At 35.0% G+C, this 8,811-nt stretch overlaps 2 long non-coding RNA genes across 3 annotated transcripts in view; one reads left to right on the top strand and one right to left on the bottom strand.

Annotated features, from left to right (window-relative positions):
* Nucleotides 1–475: 475 nt before the first annotated feature.
* On the bottom strand, nucleotides 476–3,028 carry LOC143662534 (uncharacterized). Of its 2 annotated transcripts, none has more exons than XR_013165394.1 (3): nucleotides 2,986–3,028; nucleotides 2,488–2,565; nucleotides 476–1,221 (listed from the first exon to the last, which is right to left on the bottom strand). It is a non-coding gene; the product is annotated as an uncharacterized LOC143662534 (long non-coding RNA). The 2 variants fall into 2 exon arrangements; XR_013165395.1 differs by lacking the exon at nucleotides 2,986–3,028 and adding an exon at nucleotides 2,738–2,977.
* Nucleotides 3,029–3,066: 38 nt separating this feature from the next.
* The window catches only part of LOC143662535 (uncharacterized), a 65,668-nt gene continuing 59,923 nt past the window's right edge, over nucleotides 3,067–8,811 (top strand). Inside the window, exon 1 of the long non-coding RNA XR_013165396.1 lies at nucleotides 3,067–3,368. This is a non-coding gene — a long non-coding RNA (uncharacterized LOC143662535). The remainder of the gene's footprint in view (nucleotides 3,369–8,811) is intronic.

Genomic DNA, 8,811 nt, shown 5'->3' with positions numbered 1-8,811 from the left:
TCTGTGCTCACAACCGTTGCGTGCCTCGAACCCGTGTTTGTCACTTAAGTTGGTTTGCCTGCGTCTGTCTCTTTCTCCCCTCCTGTTCCCTTCGCCGGCCGGGGATCAGGAGCCGAACGAGACGGCTGCGGACAATAGATCAACTATCATTTCCCTTTATTATACTTATCACTTCGCATGATAACTTAAAGAGTTACTTCAGGTTATTTCCTCCTACTCATTTTTATTCAGACTCTTATGATAAAATGATTGCTTTCCCTTTTCTGTAGACAACATAAAACTTCTTAAAACCTGAAACATTAAGAAGGAATACTCTTTCGGTTTGTGGACAGAAAGATCAGAGATATAATACCAGTGAATGTCAAGATTCCCTTGTTATGAAAGGAGAGAAATTCAAGAATACAGAAATGAGAAGAGAGAAAAACAAAATGTTAAGAAAAAGAATAAAATAATGGTGGTAGAGTTTATTTAGAAGTGGCTATTGCAGAAGGGTCAAAGAAGATGAGACAGTATAAACCCCTATTTCATCTAAACAGTTGTTTTCTCTGAGAAAGATTTGCAAATCTGAATGCTTTGTCCCATTTCACACCCACTGTGCAAACCTCCCAGCCTTATTTGAATTGGCCAAATGGAAATAGATCTAACTGTTAGGACAGAAAATGGAGAAAGAAATACCATATTAAATCCTGCAAAAACATGCCAAACTCAGAGCTTTATAAAGTTTCCTTATTCAAGGAAATATGCAATGCTTCCATGTGGAAAAAAAAAATCAGGGTAAAATTACAAAAACATTAACATTATCAAAGGAGACTTTAAGTATATTAATAAATGCACCATGAACCCTTAATAAAGGAAAGGCTGTAGGACAGTTCTCCTAGGGCTGCTCTTCTTGGCTGATGTGAGGTTCCTGTGCCACTTTTCAAGTGGTTGTGAAATTCTAGTTGTTGATGGCAGTTATTGCTCACCTTCCTAAAATTGGTCTTTAAAATGACTTTGCGCTTTAATGCTGACAGAAAAATCCTTCATTCTGGTGATCAGTTCCAAAGCCTCAGAAATAGTGCAATCAATCACAGGGAGTTCCTGATGGATGTGTCAGGCATAAGTAGAGCCATAGCTGTTTCAAGGCCACTGACTTGAATCTGCAATTTGACTCGATTCCTTTAAAGTAGAAGGCTTTCAGGTAAACCAAGGGTCAGCAAAAGTGTCCCCTTCTGCACAGATCTTTCAAAATGACAAAAGAAAAAAAATGGTAAGTAGATTTACTATCTGATATAGAAAACACTTTTAAGTCATTAATTTTGCAATCCTTCCACTAATGATCAAAGGACATTTCACTTAATGAAAGTATTTTAACCTGACTCATTATTATTCATTAATCACAAAACATTTCTGAGAAGGATATTGATAAGGCATTTACTACATGAATTCTTTATCTTTTCTATGGATAACTGCAGAGAAAAAAAAGTTTATATTGCAGAAGCTTGGGATTCAGAAGAATTAAGCCAAGACTTCACAAACAAACAAAAATTCAGAATGAAATGGTACAAAGAAAAGGCAAAAACAAACAAAAAAATCAGTTTGAAAAATCCACATAACTGAAGTATCAAAACTATTTCTACTTGAATTGCCCATTCAAGTTTTCCTTTGTCTTTGTTGTACCGCAAACATTTTAAATCACATTTTATAAATACACCAAATAATCCTAATATAATTCCATTGCTTGATTTTTGCTGTCTCTATCGTTGCTTCCTTCATTTGATTCAAAAATTTATTTTATGCCTGTATATGTCAAACACTCTGAAAAATTACATTTTAGCTTCTGAGGCCAAAAGACCAAATATTAGATTTTGTGCTTATAATACATTGCTATTCAGAGATCAAATTTAATATTGCAGACATATTTTAGCAACAAAAGAATCTAGTCATTAAACACTGGCAATCCCCATTGTTATTCCAAATCCATGTGAATCAATAAGAAGTTTTACCACCAGCTGACAGAATGAGCAATAACTTTTAAATTAGGGCTCCACATGAAGAAGTAATTAGGTGCTTACTTTTGGAGAGGTCAAACTGTCACCAACTCATATGCTTGCTTCTGAAGCTATTCATTAATGTAGTAATAAGCTGTTGAAATAGCAATGTACAGCAAATCTACAAAGCAGGGAAATGAATTGGCTAATGAATACTTCCAACTATCCTGCTACAGAGACAGATACTCTTCTATCTAAAGTGGATATTTTGGATTTCGCTATTGGTGAAAAAAAAAAAAAAAAAAAAAAAACAGAGGCTCTGTTCACAGCGCTCAGATTCAGAGATTTCTGAAACCTTGACTTATAGACCTCTTGATGTTTTTCTGCAGTTGAAGTAATGTGCCCCATGAAGCTTCCTTAGTATATTTTTGTGTATCCCTCTTATTAAACATCCTGCTGACAGAGTGGTTCCTTTTATTTTGTTCTCACATATCAGTGGTCTGCTAAGAGAGCCTACCTTACTTATTTGTGCTCTCCTGCATGGTCCCAGGTCATCCTGCCAACCCTGACAAGCCATTTTGTCAATATAGGTCACCTGGAAAGAGTATGAAAAAAAATCAATAAATTTCTAAGCGAAGAAGAAGCCATCTTATACCAAGTGCCATTTTGATGGCTGCTGAATGCCAAAGCCATCACATGCTTATTATTATGCCATGTATTGCTAATGAGTAACGGCAACTTCGTCTCTGTGTTTTGTCTTCAAGTACCTTTGTCTGGTCACATAAATAAAAATCCTGTTAGATGCATATGCATGAATAATACATTTCCCCTACAGTTGGGCATTTAGAAACCAGCCTGCCAAGGGCTAGGTCCTTATATACATGACCCCTTGTCTATTTCATCTTCTTATGTCTCCTTATTCTCATTCCAGAACTCCTAGATACCAACTCCCTTTCTGTTTAGACATCAGATAATCGGTCTTTATCATTTATCTCCCATCCTTTCCCTACCATACCATTTTCCTAGACATGATGTCATTTTCTCTTCCTTGTTAGTTCTAGACTGATGTCACAAACACTGACTAACCCATGCTTTATACTGTACACTGTGCTGTAGATTGTAAATTAGTTAACACTGAGCATGGTCACAGCACTAGAGGAGCAGATAATATCATTCTTTATGTGCAGGGATCACGGCATCCAGTGGTTACTCTCCCAGAGCTTCGACATCTTTGCACATAGGAGCTTAATATATATTCAGGTTGAAGGAATTAATTCCTCTCTCCATTGCCAAGAAGGATGGCTTCTTAGACAAGTGTTCTATCCCCAGTTTAATTCTGATAGCATGGTTTTCCTGGGCTATTCTGATTTGATGGACTTGGCACCATCCAGCACGAAGGTAGGTCATAACGGCCTGTTTATAATGGGAATATTGAGTATAGTTTAAAGTTATCAAATAACAACATTATTATCTGTCACTATTAAACCTTAACATGTTTCCTACCATTTTTTTTTTTTTTTTTACTTTGCATTAAATGGCAGTAGCCAGCCCTGGATTATTTTGCTTATTAATTATGCTGTATGTTGATTTAACGTATGCTGAAATAGATTGAGGACTAGAACAGAAAAAAATTATATAATTGGAGAACCAACTACAAAAGACTTCCTTCCAAATTTTACTAAATAGCAAAACTCTGTATTTTATTTTTTTTGCATGGGCAGGCACTGGAAATCGAACCCAGGTCTCCGGTATGGCAGACAAGAACTCTGCCTGCTGAGCCACCATGGCACACCCAACTCTGTATTCTTTATATAAATTTTGTCTAATTTATTGTAAAGTTATGCCATTTGAGTATTTTTAACAAGTAGATCTTAGTTGCAAGAATATAAAAGAAGCAAAATTAAGAATAATTTCCATATTGAATTTATATCTCATTCTTTCTATCTCTAATCAGTTAAACTCAAACTCTTTTGCTAAGTTTTATATTGTAGTGAAAATATTGGTATTTTAGTTAAAGCTTTCTTATTTTTTTTTCAACTATTTTACTGTTTATATTTATTATTTCTTGGCTCTTAAGTCCCTGTTACAGAAGCATTGTGTTATTTAAAAATAATTTTATAATTCATTGTGACTCTTCCTTCATTTCTACAGGCACAAAGTGACAAATTGTGTGTGAAGTGTGTGTCAGAGGAAAGATAAAGGAGAATTGTAATTAGCTTTTATTGTGATACTAAACTACAAACTCTATCAGTGTCAAAAGAACTTGATTATGGTATTATCTGGCCTATGGCAGTTATTTCAAATAAAACCCATGCACCTACGTACATATCAACCCACCTATTTAGCTAACTCCATACAGAAAATCCTTACAAAAATGGCAGCCAATTTGTTGCATATTATGTTTTCTCCAATGAAAACATTTCCTCTTTGTCCTTTGGAATGTATTTCTTGACAGATTGAGGAATTAAAAGAGAGCAGTGTTGAGATATTTGTTGTTGGGGCATAGAGGTCAATAGGAAAAAAATATTCCTTTCCTTAAATTATCAGTAATAAACTTACCTTTATTTCTAATTTAAGCTGTAAAGTGAGTGATATAGCAATGCAAGAGTTTTAAAATAAAAATCTACATAAAAATGGAATAAAGTTAATTTCTCTGTAAAAGGAGAACAAGGTTTAATTGATAAGGAGTGTATTAAAACCTGGTTTCCTCATGGTGGTAGTTTGCCAAAAATTTGCTTTGAAAAAATAACATTATCTGCTTAGCAATATTGAATGACTATGTGTAATGGTCAGGTTCACGTGTCAACTTGGCCAAGTGGTGGTGCCCTATTATCTGATCAGACAAGCGCTGCCTGTCTGTTGTTATGAGGACATTTCATGGACTTAAATCATGACCACATTGACTATACCCACAGCTGATTTCATTTGTAATCAGCTAAGGGGAGTGTCTTTTACAGTGAGTGACAATTTAATCACCAGAAGGCCTTTAGGGAAGATTCAGAAAAGACAGTCTCTCTTCCTGCTTCAGCCAGTGAGCCTCTCCTGTGGAGGTCATTCAGACCCTTCATTGGAGTCATCAACTTCACAGCCTATCCTAAAAATCTTGGACCCTTACATTCCTATGGTTGCCCAGTCAGCATCACCTGAGAGTTCATTGAGGAACTTCCTTGGAGTTACCAGCTTGTGGCCTGCCCTACGACCTTGGACTCTGTATTTCCATGATTATGTGAGACACTTTTATAAATTTTATATCTATGGATATCTCCTGCTGATTCTGTTTCTCTAGGGAACCCTTGCTAATATAATGATGATATAAATATTATTATTCCATGAGTTTGTAGAAAGCAAAAGCTATGAAATGATGCAACACTTCTTCCTTTCTTGACTTCTAGCCAACAAAATCAAAGCTTAGGTGTAGTCTTCTGCCATCCCTCAATTCCTAAACTCCTAAGTTTATAGACTTAGAAGTGTGGTTCACTGTCATGACAGGTGAACTGAATTATCATCCATGGAGATGATTGATTCATTTATGATTTTAAGGTAGAGCAGAAACAGGTTACATATAGTTTCCACTTGTGTTTTTTTGAGAACACATTTCCAAAGATCTCAGTTGTTTCTTTTAAGGACAATGTGTGTTAATTATACTTGCATGTTTTATAGGACATTCCAGCAATTATTTGGTTTCCACTAGATATCTCTTAGATCCATTCTCACCCATAAACAATTAAGTTATAAGAATTGTTGATAGAGTTTGCAGAGGATACAAAATTCATCCTTTTTCATAGTGTTTTATGAGTAATATATATCATTTTATATTTAAAGCTGCCATTCACTTAACTGTTAGTTGAATATAAGGTAATCTTGAAAATTGTATATTTGTGATGTCTATTCGAGACGACTCTAAATACCAGACAGGAAACAAAAGTACAAGTATTGGAAAATATTAGATATAACTACATTAATCTAAGATTATAAATTTCAACAAGTAAAGTAGAAAACAAATATCTGAATCACGGAAATAGAAAGAGCCCAGCCTTTTATTTAGCTCCCTGTTTGGAATTGTTCCTTGAAAGGCAGTTCCTCTTTCAGACCCCAAACATCTTGATTGAGCTTAGTACTTTAATGGACTATCCCTTAATAGAAGGCAGAGGTGGAAGCAATTCTTTTTTACATAAATATACATTATGGATACATTTACTATGCATCAGTATCATACATTCACTTTCTCAATACCTGTAATAGAACTCTTCTATTCCAGTTCCACACAAAAAAAAACAAAAAACAAAAAACTTAACACTAAGATTTGCTTTTGTTATCTGTTGATGAATCCATTCCTCATTTAAAATAGTCACTATGTTGTCAAGTAAGATGCTGAGGCAGGGGTTGAACCAGGATTTTCTTGACTTCAATGTCACTTAATTTCTGTAACTTACTACAATTCTATTTCCTTCCTTTAAAAGGAAAACATTATGCCATGATTTATCCCTCGTATATTAGACAATGATGCCTCATCTGGCGTATCCAGGGGACAAGCTCAAGTAAACCTACATAGCCCTACTTTTAACTGATCATATAAGGCAAAGTTTCTGAACGGACATAGATTAATATTGCATAAAGACACTCTTTGCTTTCTAGCTTCTGAAAAGAGATGTTTCATATAAAATATTTGGAAAACAGAATAGAGTCTGTCATATTAATGGGCTAACTACATAACATGCAAAATGGGTGCTTTTCAACTTTTCCAAAGAGAGTGGAAGCTGGGTAGAGTTAATGGTTCTACAAACCAAAAAGATAAACTCTTCTTTGATCTGATTGGCTTGTATAGGAAATCCTTTTGTAGTTTGAGGCCTCTGTATCCTTTGGGAGTGACTTAGGTAGCCCATGGGGAAGGCAAACTGTGACAAAAATGGGAATAAGAGTTTCGGCAGTTCATCCTCTCAGGAATATTCCCCTTTAGATTCCAGTCTAGGAATATCAGGATACTTTAAAATAAATCATTAATAATGGCAAGATTTCTTTTCATATAGTAGCAAGAGTAGTTCCTACACATAAATAAAAGCCACTGCTGCTGCTTTGACATTTAAGGAAACATCTCACAGGCATTGTCAATAGTGAAAAACCTGTAGATCTTTACTTCGTATATGTTAGGCAGTTTTCTAAACAGCTCACAAATATCAAATAGTATTTGTGAGAATTCACTAAAGATTGTCTACACAAGATCACGTGTTATTATAATAATGGAAATGATGATGGTGGTGATAATTATAAGAAGAATACCTGTCTCTTTGAAATAAGAAAAAATTGCATTGAAGTGTAACTGCCATTGTTTACACCTAATCTTAATACAGTAAATTTTAACCCTGTCTACTAGAATCATACATGAGTTTTTTTTAAGACCTTTAGTTTGAAACAAATTCAGATTTACAGAAAAGTTGCAAAGGTAGTACAGGGAGTTAACACAATCCCTTCACTCAGATCCCCCAAATGTTAGTATCTTATATAACCATGATACATTTATCAAAATTAAGAATTAATTTTGGTGCAACATTGTTTACTAAACTAAGGTCTTCAGACTCACCAAATTTTCCACTAATGCCCTTTCCTGTTTCTAGATCCAATCTAAGGTTCCTTGTTGCATTTAATCATCTTATCACCTTACTCACCTATAATCTGTGGCAATTTCTCAACATTTCCTCTTTTATAACCTTCAGACTCTTGAAGAGGAAGGTCAAATTTTTGTGGAATTTGCATTAATTTCCTGATGTTTTGTCATGATTAAAGTGTGATTATGAGTTTTGGGGAAAACAGAGGTGATATGCCTTTAGCATGGTCCCATATTAGGGAGTCATGGTCCACATGACCTATTGCTGGAATGTGAGCCATGAACATGTGGCTAAGGTGGTGTCCACCAGTCTTCTTCCCCTGAAGAGTTATCATATTTCCTTTTCTATGTTCTGTTTGAATGGAGTGTAGTCAACTTATCCTCAAAGCTGGGACTGAGGGAGATTAAGCTACATCTTCTGGAGGTAATCATTTCAAAGAATTGAAATTTCAAATCACTGTAGTGGTTATTACCTGTCATTTTCAATACTTGTGTTGTGCCAATTGCTCTACTAAATTGTTTACCTATTTTATGATTCAATTTTTACAATAGAAGTTACTTCTTTCTTTTGATCTTTGCTAGTTTGCTCAAAATACCTGGTGATTTCTAAAATTTATGAACCTCCTCTTTTCCAATGGTTATTTCCATACTCCATTTATTTTACCTATACCTGACTACGTGACCCTACTGTTGTTCAGGTCCGTGTCTAGGCCAAACTCAGAAATTTCAATCTACTCAAGAATTCATTATCATTCCTGATGCTAAGCAGGGAAAATTTATAAACCTTACAGTTCATCTTTAAAAATCAAACAAAAAACATCCTCACCTTCTTAGACTTTATGACTCGCTCCACCTACAACCTCTGTCTTCTGTGCCACTGTATGTCCAAGCTCCTTATAATGCTTGTTTATAACCACTCTCCCTACTCCCTTAACAATGTCTTTTATACATGCTTCACCTTAATGTTTTTCTCTTCCTTGCCTCCATATTGGCTCTGGTCCTTGATTCCCAATTTCCAAAGTCAAAGATCAAGTCTCATCTTAACTGACTTTTAGAGACGTTTAACAGAGTCTATTATTCTCTCCTTAAACAGTTTTCTTTTTTTTCCCCATTTTTCACTTCGTGTTTCATCTTTTTCTACCCATCATCCATCACACTGCAAATTCTGTTTTCAATGCAATTTTATTGAGATATATTCGCACACCATATAATCTATTCAAAGTATACAAAGAATGACTC

Source organism: Tamandua tetradactyla, chromosome 18 (assembly GCF_023851605.1).
Source record: "Tamandua tetradactyla isolate mTamTet1 chromosome 18, mTamTet1.pri, whole genome shotgun sequence".
NCBI classification, from domain to species: Eukaryota; Metazoa; Chordata; class Mammalia; order Pilosa; family Myrmecophagidae; genus Tamandua; species Tamandua tetradactyla.
This window is presented reverse-complemented; position numbering and strand designations above follow the sequence as displayed.